This window comes from Bombus huntii, chromosome 4, assembly GCF_024542735.1.
Source record: "Bombus huntii isolate Logan2020A chromosome 4, iyBomHunt1.1, whole genome shotgun sequence".
NCBI classification, from domain to species: domain Eukaryota; kingdom Metazoa; phylum Arthropoda; class Insecta; order Hymenoptera; family Apidae; genus Bombus; species Bombus huntii.
Genome location: NC_066241.1, coordinates 2,656,402 through 2,675,180, shown reverse-complemented (window position 1 = coordinate 2,675,180; position 18,779 = coordinate 2,656,402). Strand labels below are relative to the sequence as shown.

At 42.9% G+C, this 18,779-nt stretch overlaps 1 protein-coding gene across 8 annotated transcripts in view; it reads right to left on the bottom strand.

Annotated features, from left to right (window-relative positions):
* LOC126864580 (ras GTPase-activating protein raskol) overlaps positions 1-18,779 on the bottom strand; it is a 255,631-nt gene that overhangs the window by 175,887 nt on the left and 60,965 nt on the right. For 2 of the 8 annotated variants that reach the window (XM_050616041.1, XM_050616040.1), the window contains exon 1: positions 5,846-6,414. The exons of 4 other annotated variants lie outside the window; for them this stretch is intronic. The gene's annotated coding sequence lies outside the window, so the exon portion shown is untranslated. Of the gene's footprint in view, positions 1-5,845; positions 6,416-18,779 lie in introns of those variants that run through there. 2 more of the 8 variants (XM_050616039.1, XM_050616043.1) reach the window with 2 other exon arrangements.

Here is an 18,779-nt window from a genome sequence, read left to right as displayed (position 1 = left end):
ACTCCTTGCCCTTTCTCCCGCAAAATTTCTCGTGTTTCGAGACAAAACAGCCAACCAATCCCGTCCAAAGCCGTCCAAAGCCGTCCAAAGCCGTCCAAAGTCATCCAAGACACTGAAACGCGTATGAAAGGCAGCGAATCCGCGAAAGAACCGCGACTAATTGTGCCATTTGGGCTCGTACACTAGGCCCGCTTCCTCGTCGATCCGGTCAGCGGCGTTTGTCGCCGATGCGAGAGATCACCGGCCGGCTTCGAAGACTCGTTTCCATCTCTATCCCGAGGCGAGGAATCGAAAAACGGCTTAGTCGAAAGAAGAGGTAGCTAGGAGGAAACGAAACACGCTGTATATCCGTGTACGAACTCCGACATTTCGAGGCAGTGTCGCAGACTCGTACGTGGCTGAAGCTCGTGAAAAGGATCTCGAGTGGATCCGTTCCGGCTACCACGAGGACCATATCGCCGCCTGCTCGTGCCATAGAGCCAGACGGAACAGTCGAGGAAGAGAGCAAAGAGGGACGACCGAGTACCTACTTACGACAACCACGATCCCTCGTAAACATCGGATGGAGGCCTCCTGGGAATCCGCAGCAGGAACAAGGATACCAGGTGCACTCGTCTTGATAACGAGCTTCGAAGCGCTCGCGCGCCGACCAAAGATCACATTCCGCCCGTTTCTTGCTCCGATGGCAGATTTACGAGTGGCGGTGAGCCTCGATTCAAATTCAGCGCCTTCGGAACCTCCGTCTCGCGGACTCCAAACGATAAGGAATACGCATATCCGACTGACATTATAGACTGATTACTTCGCGTGGTAGCTAACATCGATTCACGGCGATCGTATAGCGCTGGCTGAACCACGCGACGACATAGAAAAATAAATATCGTTGAATAATTGCAATATTTGTGCGATCCGTTCGAGCCCGTATCGAGTAGCGATATCTCTGATCGTAACTACGCACTTGGATCAGTTTCGTCGCGTAATCTCCCTACGACCGTTCTTACCGAAAGCTAGTTCCGTACTTTCGTATTGCTATACCGACTAATTAGAATTACGTGTATCGAGTTTATTACCATTTAAAGGTACTTTATTTTACTGCTACTACTTTGATTTACGCATGGCACGAGTTAAAAAACGACTTAGCGGGAACGTACAAGTACGTGCAAGTATCCTTTTTACCTTCTATTCGAATCCGATTATCGTTCCAAACCTTCGCTCTCTCTCTCTCTCTCTCTCGGTCCACAAATAGCCATCGAAACATAGTCTTCGCTAACGAAGTGCATAAAAACCTTCCAACAACTTTCCAAGTAATCAAACGAGAAGAAAGTAATTGCCTCGTAAGTTATCGGGGAATCGATAAAGTCGGCAGAGTGGGAAACCTCGGAACAAGAGATTGCGCGAGTGATTCGAATCGCTAAAAGTTTCGGTCAGTCGGAGAAGAAACGCGGAAGGCGATCGAAACATTTGCCTGCGTTACCTAATTGCTCGTTGGCGATCGGCGTGTATCGGTTCGAGCGTAATGTTGATTTAAATTCGCCGGAACGCGTTAGCTCGCGCGAAACGCGCGCCCCATCTGGCCGTGGAACTCGGTTATGCGGACTATGCCCCGAGGAGAAGGTAAGCAAGTAACAACGGACAACGACGATGTGTTACGCCGTGTACGCGGGAAAGAGAGAGGGAGGAAGCGACACGGAAGAAGGAGGACAGACGGAAAGGAGAGACCACAAACGAGATCGAATCAGCTGAGAGGGAAGCCGGTCGGGACTGGCGAACCCAACAGAATGGTTCTTTAAATCAGCGATACAGCCAAGATTTGTCAAACGTGTACCGGACCAAGTCGGGTAATTTGTTCCGCGCAAAGACCATCACCGTTTCTCTGTTCTCTCTGTTTCGAGTTCAGGGAGTTTTGGGAAATCGATTTCGCCCGTCTGAGTTCTCATACGCTTGTTTATAGACGTTATAGCAGAGAAACGTAAGCGACTCTTTCGCTTTCATACCGTATGACTGATCTATTGCAACACTTTTTCAGGAAAATTTCTTACCAAAATTTAAAATCCATAATCGATACACTTTTTGTTCTTTAACATCTACAAAATATCGGATAATATCGAAAGGAAATAATATTACGTTTACGATGTCAATCATCGATGCTTTATATACTCAATTTTTTATAACGCATAATAATTTTTAACGTTCCATAGTTTTAATACCAAACCACATAGGTGTATAGATAACGACACGTTCTTAATCGGACGAAGCACGCGCTTAATCCAAATCTTTGATCGAATTAACTTTACCGTAACAGCTGAAAGTAACCTCCGAACGATAAAACGCGATATCTTAAGCGATCAAGGAATCGCAAAACGTTCGAAACATTCCACTTTCTGTAACAAAGTCTTGCTCTATTCGAGACAGGATTGCGAACTTCCTAACGACATACGCAGGCAAATACAGACACATTCACGGTGAATCTAACAGTCTACGCCGGCTCCCTAATAACTTAACACCCGCGGAATCGAAACTAAACAGAAACACGACGCGACGTTCGCCACGATCAACCGCAAACTACCCAGTAGCCGTGTAATCCGTCCTCGGATGTTCGAAAACAGAAACTTATCTCTTCGCACGAATTTCAGGGAGCAGACATCGCGATTTCCCGGTCCCGTGAGTTCGACTATCCCTCGTCTCTATGGTTAAAGGGACTTTGGTCCTGGAAATTCAGTAACTCGACGGATCAAAAGCTGCTAACGGAGCACGATTATACGGCGACGAATCAAAAGTCGAGGAATACCAAAGGTGTCCCGTGTTCCTCCCTCGTAGGTAGCAAGTCGCTTCATTTCGTCGAGTCTTCCAGAGTTTCCACGATGAGATCGCGTTCCAAGAGTCCACCTTATAAATTATTGATGCTTCTCAAAGGTTTTCCAACGGAGAGTAAACCACTCCTACTAAGGTCTTCGCGTCTTTCCTCCTTAATATCTCTCTCTCTCTCTCTTTCTCGAGCGCGCGCGCGCGCGTTTTTTCTTTACGCTGAACGATAGATAGAGTTAGCTGCGAGATATCTGCGAAAGCGATGCGGAAAACAGGAATTCGAAATCGTAACTCCGCGCAGAGAAGTTGAAATAAAGGGTTCACTAACGACCGATGCTATAACGACTGAATAAAACCTTAACAATCATAACACGCAGACCCGTAGGTTTCTTGCAACATCGATCTTATGGCACGACTAGCGCCCGGAGCTTCAAGGGCTTATTACGATCTGTCTTACCTTGAAAACCCATTACGCGCAACCGAACTTTTTTCGCGGTCATAAACTTTCGTTCCCTAAGAGTGACGATCCGTGCCAAGTCTCTAGCAATCGCTAGAGAAAGCATCTTCTTTTTCTTTTCATAATGCAGCGAGAGCGCAATACGTTCAACCTGCTGAAAATCGAATCGATGAATTGCCATCGAAGTTTCGTATCGTTGGTCGTATTACTCGCTATATATTATCGGATCGTTGTGTCGCGGCTCCTTCGATTAAAATTGTAAGTGGAAATTGCACTACTTCGTTTCTAAGCGATGGAAAATTTAAGAAGGTATCCGAGAACGTTGCTGTTCAGCCAATAAAACGAAGAAATAATTTTTAACGTACTCGTGCGTGCTGATGATTACGCAGAACTAAACAAAATCAGACGATTCCATTCGATAGCGCAAAATGTAATTGTCGAGTACACGATTCAAAGCAACCGATGATCCTTTCATCCCGTTACTTTTTGCACCAATAAGAGTACAACGAGTGAAATGAAATTTTCCACGAATAAATTTAATTAAACCTTCGGTAAATACGTAAGACGTGTATAATATTAGAATAAGGAAAGAATTTTGCCATTGGGTTCGCTTAATCCATTAATTGAAATCAATCAATTTAAAATTGATTAAAAGGTTCCCGATTCGACCATTTCGATGATATTCCTTTAAATCTATATTATATTTTTACTAGCATCCTATATTTAAAAAATTTACGAGAACAAAGAGTTTAATACCGACATATTTAATTCGAATAACACAGTACTTTTATATAAAAATTATTCCGATTCGACGATTTCAATATCCGCTATAACTGAGAATGAGTTAAATAATAATGCTTCGAGTGTAATCAATTGTCAAAAAATTTGATAATACGAAAAAGGCGAACGAACAAATATTCAAAAAGCGAAGAGCGTCGGGAAAATGCGCGACAAATGACCAAGCATCGATCACAACGAACAATCATTTCACACTACATATTCTATGAAATAAAACGAACATTGCAATCGACGTTTATTACATTTTCATTACTTCGTTACTAATGTATTTTTACAGTTTCTATCCAATTTGCACATCGTTAATGATCTGATAAATATTTTCAAAGTAATCGGATATATCCATGTGCTCGCAGACAGAAACATACGCGATAATCATTTGAATTTATATTTATTTCTTTCTTCTTATCTCGCTTTATCAACTAATTTCAGGAACAGGAAAACAACGAAACCATCGATATATGAATAAAATAATTTACAGTTTCCATTTATTTATCGACCGTCCAATATTTCAAATTAGAAATTAACGGTACAATTTTGTCGTTTCATATTGCTATTATATACTTTTAATAAATCGTTGTTTTGTTCGATTTTAAACAGCAATATCGTAAATAAGATGACAGGACGGAATGCAATCTCGTTTCTTCGTCGTTCAATTTCAAAGAGAAAGTGCCTAACCTTGTTTACCACCTACGAGTAGGAGGTATGCTTAATTGTATAATTACAAAGTCGATGAAACTCTTTTAAATCCAAAGAGTTTTAAGAAAGACTGGCAAATATGTGTACATCCTCTGACTTATACGATGTTATAAAGGGAAAAAATAATCAAACGTTTCTTCAAAAGATAACACCATCGCGGGGAAACGTTCTCGGGTTGCCTCGGATACCACCACAACGAGCATTTAAATTTGAAAACGGTTCGTATATAAGCACGCGGCTGAAACAAAGCATTTATATAAATAATCATTCGCGTAGATGATACTCGACCGCGGTCAGCTACGTTTAATTATGCAGAACCTCGCGGAAACCCATTTGCTCGGCAGAAAGCGACGCGTCGATTTTATTGGATGCCGCCCGCCCATCACTGGCAAATCGTATTAATCTTCTTTACTTTACATTAGCGACGATGGTATTTACATTCAGATGTTATAATGAAAAGTTGACCGAGCCGAAGCTAGCTACGCCGCGAACGTAAACACGTTCCGTATAATTATTTTGTTTACAAGCAGGGATGGCACTTGCTACTTCTTAGAAAGGGAGTTTGTTAGAGAAAGAACAGAGTATGTATGTATCGATGCATGCACGTATACATGTACGAGTAAACCATGTGTGTTGGAAAATAAAAATCGAACGTCATTCATGGACGAAGAGTCGATGAATCCATTTTTTTGCATTTGACTTTGCGAAATATTCTTTCTCTTCGTTGATACACACGTGTGTACATTATGAATACACGATTATCGACGAGCCTAAGTTTATCCGTCTTGAGAATACTTCGAAATCCGTGAAAATTGAGGTCACAATCGATCGATAGGGGAGAACGAACCTCGATTCATTGAATCGCAAATGCTTTCGATAAACGTAGTTTCCGATCTAATAATACGTTTAATAATACAGACTAATTTTCTAACCTGTACGCGCAACGATAGTTGAATTCCGCTAATTCTCTAGGATACTTTACGATCGATTTTGTTTGACGATGACAAGTATACCGGTCGAAACTGCACAGCGTTTCGATATGCCTCGAAAGATCATCGCGTGATCAAACAGTCCGTCAGAAATACGTACATCGATTGGCAGTTACCTGCACCGAAGCGTTACGACGAGCCGCGGACGTCGCGTCGCGGCGTCGTCCGAATATTTCGAGCGTAAAACTCGGCAAACTTTTTTCTCCAGCGCTGTCGCCGCGATCAAGATAAACGCCCGAAAAACTTGGGGTTCAAGGACTTTCGACCTGGAGTCAACGTACACCAAGACATACCGACACGTCGCTGCGAGTTCTTTCGATTAAAACATCTCACATCGAGAAAGACCGCACAAGTTACCGGTTTTTCGTCGTTGGAAACGATCCACAGGATGGAAATTATCCGAACGAATCGCGTACGATCACGAGAAACACCAAAAACACTGTCACACCACCGCGCGAACATACGACGACACTACGAACCAGTGGAACCGGATACTCGAACCACTGTACACATCGATGCGCCACTTACCGCGCGTGATTCTTTCGATCGCTTCGAAACGGTGACAGGCGAGCGAGAATTTTCAACGGCAGGTCGGCCAACTTTTTGAATGGTCACATTTTCCCGCTGACCGGCTACTCGAACGGGAACACACGACATAGACGCGATGCTTGCTTGCCGCAAACTGACAACGCGGGACAATGCTAACCGGCCGAGACCGACCGAGCGCGCACGGAAATGGCCGACCGAGTCGCGAGTATTACGTGCGTCGCGTCGACCGATTGACGGACGCGGGGCTATTGATATTTCCATGCTTCTGCTAATCCTTTCTGTCGGCGGTTGAACCGACGCGAATTAAATTCTTTCCTCTCCTGGAAAATAGAGATGCTCTCGCAGGTTCCCTCCTCTCTTCGACTTCTCGAGCGCGAAGGCCAGCTAATTAGCGGCTGTGTGGAAACGTCTCAGTTCTACCTGTCTTTTCGCGATTACGCACGATTACGCACGGTTACACACGCGTTCTCCCATATACGTACAAGAAACGAACTCAAATTTCGTTTTCGAAATCTTTCACGATACGTACATATATCCGATTTGTACAACTATGGACCTTAAATATTTTGCTATTAAAGTTTAAACGTATACTGAAACAGATAATTTGCTCGGAAATTTTCCGCAAACAGAAGAAAGTACAAAGATTACGAAAAGAAAGGTACTACATATTTATCGACTCGTATTTTCTATTTTGCGTTCCATATAATTTTACACTTGAAATGTTTCATCGATAGGAACGATGATGACAAATATACGTGTAACGACACTGTACAACGCACATATTCTACAGCGAAGCGTAGCATTATAAACATGCGAACTAGATGACATATATATGGAATTTAGTTTGCGAAGATGACACATTTTTATTAGAATTTTGAATGGAGAAGGGTACACTGAAATTTTCAGTACACGGATTTCAGTGTTTTATTCGTCATTAAACCGTCCCGTCGTCGCTATCTCGCGGTCAACTCTTTTTTCTCTTTGCCATCGTAGATGTCACGGTGACAAATGGCACGAGGTATGGCACTCGAGGTTAATGACAAACTTTCCTCGCTGTATCGAATGGAGGAAGAAGAGGAAGAGCGGTAAATTTTATTCGTTTCCAATTTCCAAGAACCACTGTTGCGCGCAAAATAGCTACTATATCGCCAGCCATTAGATCAAGATGTACAAAACGAACAATTTTATGGAAGGGAAGATGAAGCGAGACAAAACAAATACAACGATTCGTACGAAGAATCGGAAAACGCTGGGGAGAGGAGGAGAGGAAACAAGAGAAAGCGATCGAATGTTAGAAAAATACGTTGAACAAAACGCTTGAAAGTTCGTTTATTTTTATTTTTACGAATAAACCACTTCTGCCATGTATCGTTCGTTGCGCGAACGAAAGCAAAACGTAGAAACGATTTTTGTAAAATCGTTTGAAATAATAATCTAACATGCTGTGCCACGTCGAAAATTCTAATCGGATCGCTTAACGAAACTACGGATTAACTTAACGAAAGTTTCCACGATTGTTCGCGTGGCCAGAGGTATTTTTACATCGTCAGTCAACGACGTTCTTCCAAAATCACGTAGGAAGAGGCTAGCGCGTCTAAATACACGTGTAATTTTCAATTTAGTTGCAGGCAACGAATCGATTGAAATAAGGTTTCGCTTTTACTCGTTTTATGATCTGATTTGTCCGTCGACTCATCGACGCATCCACCGATATCAATTTGTTCGCGTATATGATTGCTTTTATCAGACATTACAAGACACGTACATGACATCGTATATCTCGAAAGTATTCTACCAAGACCCAGGTTGGTACATCCGTTACACGCTCGATATCGATGCGGTATTGGAATGAAAGATTTGGTTCCATCCGCGGATACGTAGGTGCCTTCGGCGTGCACCGGATAGAGACGTCTACGTTGCCGCGTATCGGCCACTCCTAAGTTATACAGTTAGCGGCAGCAGTCAATGCCGATAAACCGGTCGTGAAAATAAAGCATTTGAAATTAGCCAGACGAGCGTGTTCTTCTTCCCGTGCACGCGCACGAAACGAGAAACGAAACGACCGGCCAGAGGAAAGGCTTGGAGGAAGTGGAGGGACTTTGAAGTCGAAAATAGCCAAAAATCCAGCAGCCTGCACGGACTAACGCGGTTCTCCGCGCTACGCGACGGCCTCTTCCCTCACGGTCGCCATGGCTAGAAAAGTAACGGTGCCCAACGATCGTTGAACTTGCTACGATGTGACGGCCGGAGCCATTAAAGACAGGCCAAACAGAATATGGGATTCATTGTCAGCGCGAGAACGATCGTTCGACTCGGCTGACTCGGGAAACGCCGCGCTGCCTGCAGCCTTCTTCCTCTCTATCTGACCGTGCCGCGCCGAGAACATAACGATGCGATAAGATACGCGAATTTATTGAAGTGTAAAGCCTGCAAATTATCAACCACCGCACGGCCACGACGACGACTGGTCTTCGGCCATTGGCGGAGTTTATCGCGATCCGTGGAACGGCCAATATAACTGGAGGAAAGGGTACGCGAACCAGCCTCCGCCAAGATTGACGCGATGATATTCAAGACTGCACAAGACTTACAAGTTGCGTAATACGTAGAGTAGTCGCGATCTGCGTTTAGACGGTAGTAAAACCAGCGATACGCGTGTGCTTCGAGTTCGAGCGGTTCGAGCGGTTCGAGCGGTTCGAACGGTCGATCGATAGCTTGGCGGACAGAACGATTTTGTCAACCGAGCACAGCGGTATTTTTCTATCTATTATCTATCGTTCGAGAATAGCTTTATACAGGACCTTGCACGAAACCAAAGCACGCTGTATCTTCAAAAGGGAAAAAATGTTTTCGATGACTGCTAACCTCGATATAAATTGCGAACAATAGGACAAAGAATCTTTGTCTTTCGAGTATCGACTATCAAGGTGTTCGATGACGCGTTTCATCAGGAACTGAAAAATTACGGAAAGAAACGTAACTCGTAGATTACATGGGGGAAAGAATAATGGGAAAATTATCTTTTTAACGTGTCCAAATAAAGCTCGCCTTCGATTTAATCACCATCGTTGAGGAAGCTCATTGTTTCATCTTGCTCGTCCAGATGCGAAATAACGTACACCACGTATGTATACTTGGCAGTATCTTAGTTGCCATCATCGAACGAAACGCATAGCCGACGTATTGCGCAAAGTCATGAATATTTATGCCCACGGTACTACCGTACCATCGAACGTCTTCCCCTGAAAAATTCGCCACGACGAGAATCGAAACGGTCGCTACCCGCGTTAATGACAGACATTAACGCGTATATTAACGAAAATGACTGACAATAACGTCTCATTGTTCTTGCGACACGACCGTAGCGTTGTGTCTAAAAGTGGTCATTCCACTTTCTAATTCCATCTAACGAGACGACGAGCTTTTATAAATTCTATTATCCGCAATCGGCCTGCAGCGTCGCAATTATTGCTGAAATTTATTACCGTCTACCGCGAGCGAGGACAATTCGGGAGGGATCTATCTCCGATGTCGTTCGTCAAGCAACATATTGTCGTAATAAGATGCTTCTTCGCGTAATACGCCCGCCGTTTATAAAACGTTCGCGTTAAATAAATGACGGGCGCAAATTACGGGAAGTAATCACGCGTCGTTCGAAGCGATCGTCTCCGCGATAACAGCTCCGGCGCCCGTTTACAACGGACAAGGTGTAGTTCGTGTAACTTTTAAAAACCTTTTTATCGATCTGTAACGACCATGTAGCTAGCTTTTTCTACCCTTTCTCAGGCTCTCGTTGTCTTTTTTTCTTTTTTTTTTTCTTTCGCCTCTTTACATCGAATATTCGATCTTGCCTGTCAGATCGATGAAAGGTATCGCGTGTACGAAGTGCGAGTGATTTGTTTTTGAAGCCAGACGTCGTTAAGCCAGATTTAATTAAAACGTGTTATTGTAGTAACCAGTGTATACTGGATTAGACAGCGTGTACGAGTAGGAATATGTGCGGCACGTAAACGCGCGTGATCGTTTTGCCATAAGGATGTTCCATTCACTAACGTACCGGCGAGAAAATCCATAGAATATACCGTATAAACAACTTTCTGCCACGGCCAAGTATCGAACAGTGCCATCGATAAGTGTGCCTGCTGTTCGCTCTCTACATTCATATGCAACCTGATTCTACTTACCGATGCCACTTACACCCGGACCTAGATACTTTACTGTTGGATATCCTTACTCCACTTTGCCGTTTTATTTAGATCGGTTTTAGTTGAAATAAACTTTACTTATTTATCGAGTAAGCATCAACGCGCGTTAACGGTGATGCTTTATCAATTGAAATCGAATCGTGAATTTAGACAACGTACGTTAGGTACAAGTTCATTAGCGGACGCGTACATTTATCGTCGTTATACGCGAAAGTGTGCTACTTTTTGGAACAGTTGCAACGCTTTTATCAGCAGCAATCATACGTTTAACGACAAGCGCCTAAAGTCGAGATTTCTATCGGAATCGTCGTCGTCTTCGTACTCTTGTCTCTTTCGGTCAAGGTGAAAGCAAAAATAAAAATAAAAACAAAAACGAAAACAAAAGTCCACGCGCACATCGAAACCTCGTTTATCTTTAGAAAAAGTCGGCGGTATGATTAACAAGTAGCGTCCACAGTAGCATAATGACCCAAATTATGCGACGCGCGTATCCGACACAAGGTTCACCGGATGTTCGTGTAGCCAGCACGCGCACGCGATACTCGAGCTATCGACGGAATCGTGACACGATGGAAAATATCGATGGTTAACGGAAGAACGCGGAAACTTTGACAGTCTGGGAACATTCGGCGCGCTACCTTTTCAAACTGCCACGCGAAACGACTGTACGGAGGAAAGAAAAGGACAAAAGTGGACGAGAGGTTGACGGAAGGAGGACAGGAGCGTCGAGTCGGCTTCGTAGGTTTCCTCGAGGGCCCACGATTCATCCTCCCGATCGTGTGGCCGGATTCCGCCAACGCTCACGGCATTCGTATTTCATGCCATGCATGCGCAGCAGATATACCAAAGAGAAACGAGCGGCTGAGAAAGAGGAAAGAAAAGGAAAAAGGATAAAAGACGTTGGTGGAGAACACGCGAGAACGCGAACAGAACAGACGGATGCGATGAACGGGAAAACGAAGGAGGGAGCTAGGTCGGCATTTCAAATCACTCGGCAGGCTCGCGCGTTTGAATAAATCTAACGGTGAACATCCGCGAGGAGATGCGAAACGAAGTAGTCACGGAGTGGACGATGAAACGGTTGGATTTGGAATTGGAGAATCGATCGGAAATCGAAGAAAACCAGTCGACGATTTAAAATCAGAGTAGTAAATATCCGATCTATACCTATATCTAAATTGCGATCTCTCGCAATTGCTGCTTGCAATTCCGTTATCGCTATCTACGTTTAAACGACTTGGAAAATTAATTCGCCCGACGAATGACCAACGAATTTGGAACCGTTGCCTCCTGTTACCAACAATTTCTTCTTACGATTTCTACTACGAAGGTCCACGTTGATACGTATTTATACACGTAATATCTAGATTGAGATTATATTCGGAAAATAAGATTTCTATCGTGTTTCCCTTGTCCTATCGAACAATTTTTATGGAAATTTAAGAAAAAGAGGAAGGGGGGGGGGGGGGGGGGATCGCAAGTTACTCGACTATCGTAAAAGCAAATTACGTTGGTAGAATGTAGGGCTGTGGCTAATTTATAATCGGTGACGTCGCGTGTAAACGGTTCTTAAAGGATTCTTACGCGTGTTGCGTTAGGATGCGTGGGGAAACGAGCACTGGATGCACACGCTGCTACCGGTCGGCAATACGACTTCCCTCGATGCTCGCGGCAGCAATAAAATCTCCTACGGATTCGGACTTTCTCCCGGTTTGACAGGTGGATTGGCGAGATTCGTTGCGCGACTTGTTAGAAGAGGGAGAGGGGCAGCAGGTTGTAAAGAAAGGTAGACACGGAAACGACGGATTTGGCAGAGTTTGAATCAATAATATAATTATAGAATACGAAATAAGATTATATCGACGAAAAAGCTTCGAGTTACCTACGATACAGGGAAACGTACTTAGCATCTATATCGAAGAAACATAAAAATTCCAGATTTGCTTTATAAGAAACAATACTTGTCTACTTGTCGATACAAGCTCTATCGATAAACGTCAAGGTTTTCGCAATGCGTATTTCTACCGCCACGTAGAGGCGGACGCGACGTATGCATATGCAGTTTCGATATCATAGGAATCGAATAAAAGTACAGAGAAGTATCGATAAAAGCAGAAAGGGTCGTAAACTTTCTCCAGATATGAAGTTTCGAGAGAAAACAAAGTGATCTGAGAAAATTCAATAAAGGATAGGGTGGCATGGTCGGAAACAGACCCACAGATGAAACGGAATTCGCTCGTGCGTGCTCGCTATACCAAACGAAAGCGCGTTAATTGCGGATGTAACTGGCGCGGCGCGTTGCGATTCTTTCATTAGTCCCGTTTACACGGCCAACGAAGCGGATAAGCGTCGATCGAATTATATTTTCGCCTTCGTTGTAATATGATATCCCGCTGCACTCCTTTGTGAAAAAATCTAGATCTCGCGGTGTAGAAACAGAGAAGCGTTTCGAATTCGTAGTCGAACGACCGTTCGCACTTTCACGAACAACGAAAGTAAGTGTTAATTTTTTGTCACAAGGTTGCGCGTCGATGTGGAATAATTCTCGGACTCGACTAAAATCGAATTGTAGAAATTGGGTACGATCGAATCGAATAATTTTGAGATCTATTCGGCAAAACAGGTAATCAAAGTTCTACGGTGGTTGCAAATTTTAAATCGTTTGATATCACAAATCTTAATACTACGCTAATCGTACACGCGACGTTATACATGTACGTGTTGGTGCCATTCCACGGCACGAAATCCAGACATGCCAACAGTACTCGCTGGCATCTAAAATTTATCTCTACATTTATCGTTAGCGTGCATAACACCGATTTTATACTATAATTTGGCATCGGTGCGTATTTAATAAACAGGCACCCGTATAAAGACATTTGGTATTTTTACCGAATAGCGAATATTATTCGGTCTCGGTATAAATTAATATCAATAGGTATACAGGCGGATATAGTTTTCCCAACTGTCCTCGTTATGGATTTTACTATTTAAATAAAATAATTCCCGTATCTAGTAACGCGACACAAACTGGACAAAAACTTGTGACTTATTCTTGCAGTAAAAACGATATAATTAATATAATAGAATATAATAATAGAATGTAATAGAAAAACAATCGATAGCAAGCGTTACTTTAATATCGTAACGATCTAGATCATTTTATAGCGTAAATTTACCTTGATTTCAAATTTTCTAATTAATCGTGGTAATTAACTAATTCTAATAATAATAATAATAATAATAATAATAATAATAATAATAATGGCTAATTATGGAAATATGGGTATCTACTATATATCTAGGTAAAGAAACGAAAGTAGAGATTACGTTCGAAAAATAATCCTGTACGTACGATCGGTCGAAAACGTCGCTGAGAAAAGACGACCAATCGTTAACGCGTGTATAAAAGCCGGGTGTAACCCACGATCTCATGGGTTACGCGTTACACAGGTGTGAATCTCGTTCGTTCAACTTGTTTCGACTCACTGGTCGAAGCGAGTCAAAGTGGAAATATCGGAGATTGCGAGCTCGTGTAACGGGGGACAAGGACGGTACGACGCTAGTCCAGTCGGCCTCGAAAACCTCCGTATGCCGTTATTATTCCACGGCACCCGTTACTCGGCGACTCGGCGACTCGGCGACTCGGCGACTCCGGCGACTCGGCGAGGGAATAAAAAGAAGAGCGTGCCGCGGAGTCACTAGGTTTATGTTTATAGTTCATACCTCGCGTATATGCCGTGCCGCGCGGGTCCAACGTTTCTCGGTCTGCTCGTCGGTCGGGGCTTTTTGTCGATGAATCGCGTGCTGCTCTCGTATCTCGTAACCGGACAGGATACTGGACGCATTTCTTCGGAGAAAACGAATGAAATTCATCGGAAGTATCTCTCGAGTATTCCATTTAGAATTTATCGAAATTCACGGGATAATACGACGATATCCGAAAGAAGGGAAAAGTACCAAAAGGATACGAATCGAATCGAATCTCAAGCGAAACATTAGAATATCGAAAATTACCATCGAAATTATCGAAAGTATCATTGAAAATTTTGGGGAAATTTTGGTGAAGAGTCGTCACTTTTGAGATAATTCGCGGAGATTGATACAAAAATCTCTCAAAACAAGATGGATCGATATTAACGTAAAAGAGAAAAAAAGTAATCCAGTTATACGGAACTATACGCAAGTGAAAGTATTTCTCTTCAAATCTTCTCGGGCATCGAACGACTCGTCTACGTTTCTGTCGAACCACCACCTGTTTTCCCCGCTTTGCATTCCTTTTCCGTCCGCACTACGATCAGCCCGTTTACGCTCGCCGTTGCTATTACCAGCAACAACAAGAAATATTTCGACGCGAGCCGAATTGCAAAATCCTCCGCAGAGACATTTTCCTTCCCTTCCTCGTTAGCTCCAGCCCATGGAAGTTGCCACCGTCTAGTCTGCGAGCCGGCCGCGGTCGGCGTCGTTTTTATTTTTCCCCTGGCGATGCCGGAAAGAAATTACCGAATGCCGCGGGTGCGACGTTGGAGAGTGAAGTTGGAAAGGGCCGCGAGTCCTTAGCCCGGAATCATTTAAGACAGGGGAAACGCATCGTAAACCGACGACTTTTCTCTCCATCCTGTCCCGGCGAAACGAACGAAGAACTTGCGTCGTCGCTCCGGTCCGCGAGACGTGGTCGATAGAGCTGCGCAAAACTTTTTCTCTCCTCTTCTTATCAACGCGACGCATTTCTTGCAAAGCGATACGATATTAGACGAGCATAAAATCTCATACTCGACATCTTAATATTTTAAATAACGTTTAATCTAAACATCGATTTTCAAGGCCTCGCTTTAAGAGTTCCACGTGACAAGTCATAACCGATAATCCAAGCTCTCTCATCTTTCGAAACGATATTCTACTTCTACGAATATGTCGTACTACGTAATCGCTGTAGTCAATAATTGGCCAAATATTATTTCGCCTAGTCGTCGCGACGATTTTAAAAACGATTTTGTAAAACGTCTGAAACGCACAAAGTTTCGATAGACGCCGATCGATATTGTTCGCGCGCCTGATATTCCAAAATCCATAACTCGAAGTACAATATCTACAAACGACTTTATTTCTTGGAGCGACATACGCATCAGGGTTCAAAGTTCTTAGAAATAAATCACCGAGTTGGCTACGCGTGTTCCAAAAAAATATAAAAGAGTTTTAAAGTGAAAATCGCTGTTGTATATGTTTCGATAGTAATTTACAGTACAGTATAGTAATTTACAGTAGAAGGAACAGGATTGAACATACACGTGGCAGAAAAGCCTCTAATAAACATATGAAAAACAGTAAACAATTAACTACGTCGGCTGATATCGAAATTCTACCGTGCATTTTCAAAATTAGGTACTTCGCGCTACAGTCCGAGTTTATAAGCGAATTTACACGAAACAACGATTAAATGAAACTCTGCGACTAACTCTGTAAAACTTAGTTCGTGGCGCAGTCGCGATATACGTAGTTTCGATTCGCGTGACGCGAAACGACCGGACGAAGATTAGCGGACCGGCAATGAAACGAAATAAAAAGTGGGCGAAAAAGAAGAAATATAAAAAAGAAAGCTCGAGTGACACCGGTCGTCGTAGATCAAGCCGAGTCACCGTGGCATGCGTAAGGCGTAAGCGGCTTTCGCCGACCGATATCATCGGCGCTACATGGACTTAACGTGGGTGGCAAGAAGACCGTGTTACGTGTATGCCGATAGCGTGTTCCTCGTTGTCCTCGGCATCCAGGCGGATTTACAGGACCTCGCGACACGTGATACGTACTACACACAGCACGAAAGAACGATGGAAAAACAAAAGGAGAAATGCCAGGGGACAGGAAAAAATGAATCCTACCGGTCAGCCTTGGGTATCGAATTCGACCAGTCGATCGCTACCTTCCATCCAAAGGTATTACGCGTATACGCACTCGAGTCTCGAGTGCAATCGATATCGGCCTGATCGCATGTTGCAACGAGTGTTTCGGTTTACGAACGACTACCATGGTTCGACGACGACGGATGAATTTTTATTTATTTTCAATAGCGCTCGAGTTCGCCAACGGAATAGAGCTCGTCACGGAGACAGCCTCTTTCCACGTTACACCATTCCCTGATCGATTTATTTACTACGTAGAACGTTATCGACAACTCCTTTATCTGTAAAATTAAAGATCGGTAAAACCGAATCGATGTTAACTGTTTTCTGATTTTCTGATTTTCTTCTTACTCGTATATACGTTTACGCGGTAGAAGAGAAAAGATTTTTCAACGAGAAAGTTATTACTTATCGCGTGTTTCAAATATCGACATCACGAGTGCCTAATTAAGTACTCAACCTGTCTTCTCCGATTCTCCAATTAACAGTCAAGGAGCCCGTTGGAAAAGAATCGGGGCTAAAAATAAAATATCCAATTGATTTTTTTTTTTTTTTTTTATAAACTGTGCCGAGAAACGCAAAGAAATTCGTTTCAAACTTTATAATAAAAATACGTATTGTTCTCGCGATCTACCTACGATATAGGTTGCAAAAAGAATATTGAAAATATCACAGGCATAAGAAAAATGAAACGATTTAGAAAATCTTCGCAAACGATGCAGCAAGAACATAGGATGAGAAAGAGACGAGAATGGACTGACGGATTTATCAAAGAAACGTTCGCTTGGGAATAACGATATTTACGCGCATTGTTATGAAACGAAACGTTAATTGAAGAAAAAAGAAATAAAAAGAGGAAAAGAGCGAAGAAAGCAAAAGAGAAGGGAGGAAACAAAGGGGTCGGAAGTTATTTCACTAAAGCGTCGCAGTCGTCTACGAGACGAGTTTTAATTTCGCACCGGTTAACCGGTATGCTTTTGTTTTTATTTCCATGGAAAACAGCTTAACCGTAGAGCTTTTTAACGGCCCTTTCTCGCCTCGAACCATCGTGCTTAAAAATTACATATTCACCTTGCGACGATACATAATCTTCCGACGCTTTTGTCTTATCTTGTTTCGTTCACACTCTTTTTTATCGGCGGCGCGGTTTAATCGCCGATAAGAACCATCCTCTGTTTTATCGGCTCTAATTTCGAGAAAATGCTTAAACCCGTTCACCAGGTGTCGTACGTCATCAAGGTGATGTTATCAACCTCGGCACAGCTGATAATAAACATCGTGATTCTTCGATCGAGCTTCTAAATTATTAAAATAATAGTAACTTTGTTATTATTTCCTCGAGTATTATCTCGAACTCGTTGTTTTAAAGATTATCAACATGTCGTATCGTCGATAGGCTAAGTTTAAACAAGAAAGTCAATATATGTATACCGGTGATATTCAAATATACGTAGAAAATGTATCTCTAATTTACTGAATTTAAAAATATCCTCGTAACATAGACCGAAAGGATCGTTAAGAGATCTGTAATTATTATTTCTATACTTTTGCTCCGAATAAGACTATCCTATTAAAATTCCCTTTTTCTGTTAAAGGCATTTCTGGCAAAGTAGAATGTTCGCTAACGATAACTGGCGCGCCAATCGTACCGACGTATGCTTTTTTATTTGTTTAATGGATAATTCGAAGATAATATACGCGATATTTTACATCACCCTTTGAATTGAAAATAAAATAAGTAAAATCTAATTAAAGTTCGAAAAACGAATAACGAAGGGAAGAGAAAAAAAGATAAAAATAATCGTACTCGAAGAGAATATAAATAATTATAATATGTTCGAACAAAATGATTTTATTCGCGAATGAAATTCTCACGTTCTGCGAATAAATATTCTCACGCGATTCTGCTTCCAGTTAATGGATGAGAAATCACGCATTCTCGCGCCAACTTTACGCACGCCGTACGAGAAACAGTCGACGAACGATGCAATTTTTTCCGCGTTTCTCGTCGTCGCGTTGCGTCGCGCGCCATTTTTCGCCGGGGCCCGATAGGAACGTTTTCGTGGCGTCGCTCGAAGCGATGCAGGCTTTTCACATCGACGAATAAAAATCGCGCATCGACGCATGACGGCGAAACGGGAAAGAATATTATCCGTTTATGTGCAGACGGTCGCATAAATCCCAATTCGTCGTCGAACGATGAACTGAGAAATCCGCGCGTTATGGAAGGAACGCAAACTTTCAGCGAAATAGCATTCTTTGACGCCGGACGGGCCAGTCGGATCATCTTGACTCATCGAGGAATCGGTAGAGGTCGTTCATTTCGCTAACAAGTCCAATTACTCGCAATTTTCTAACTTGAAAGCAAGCTTATCGATGATTC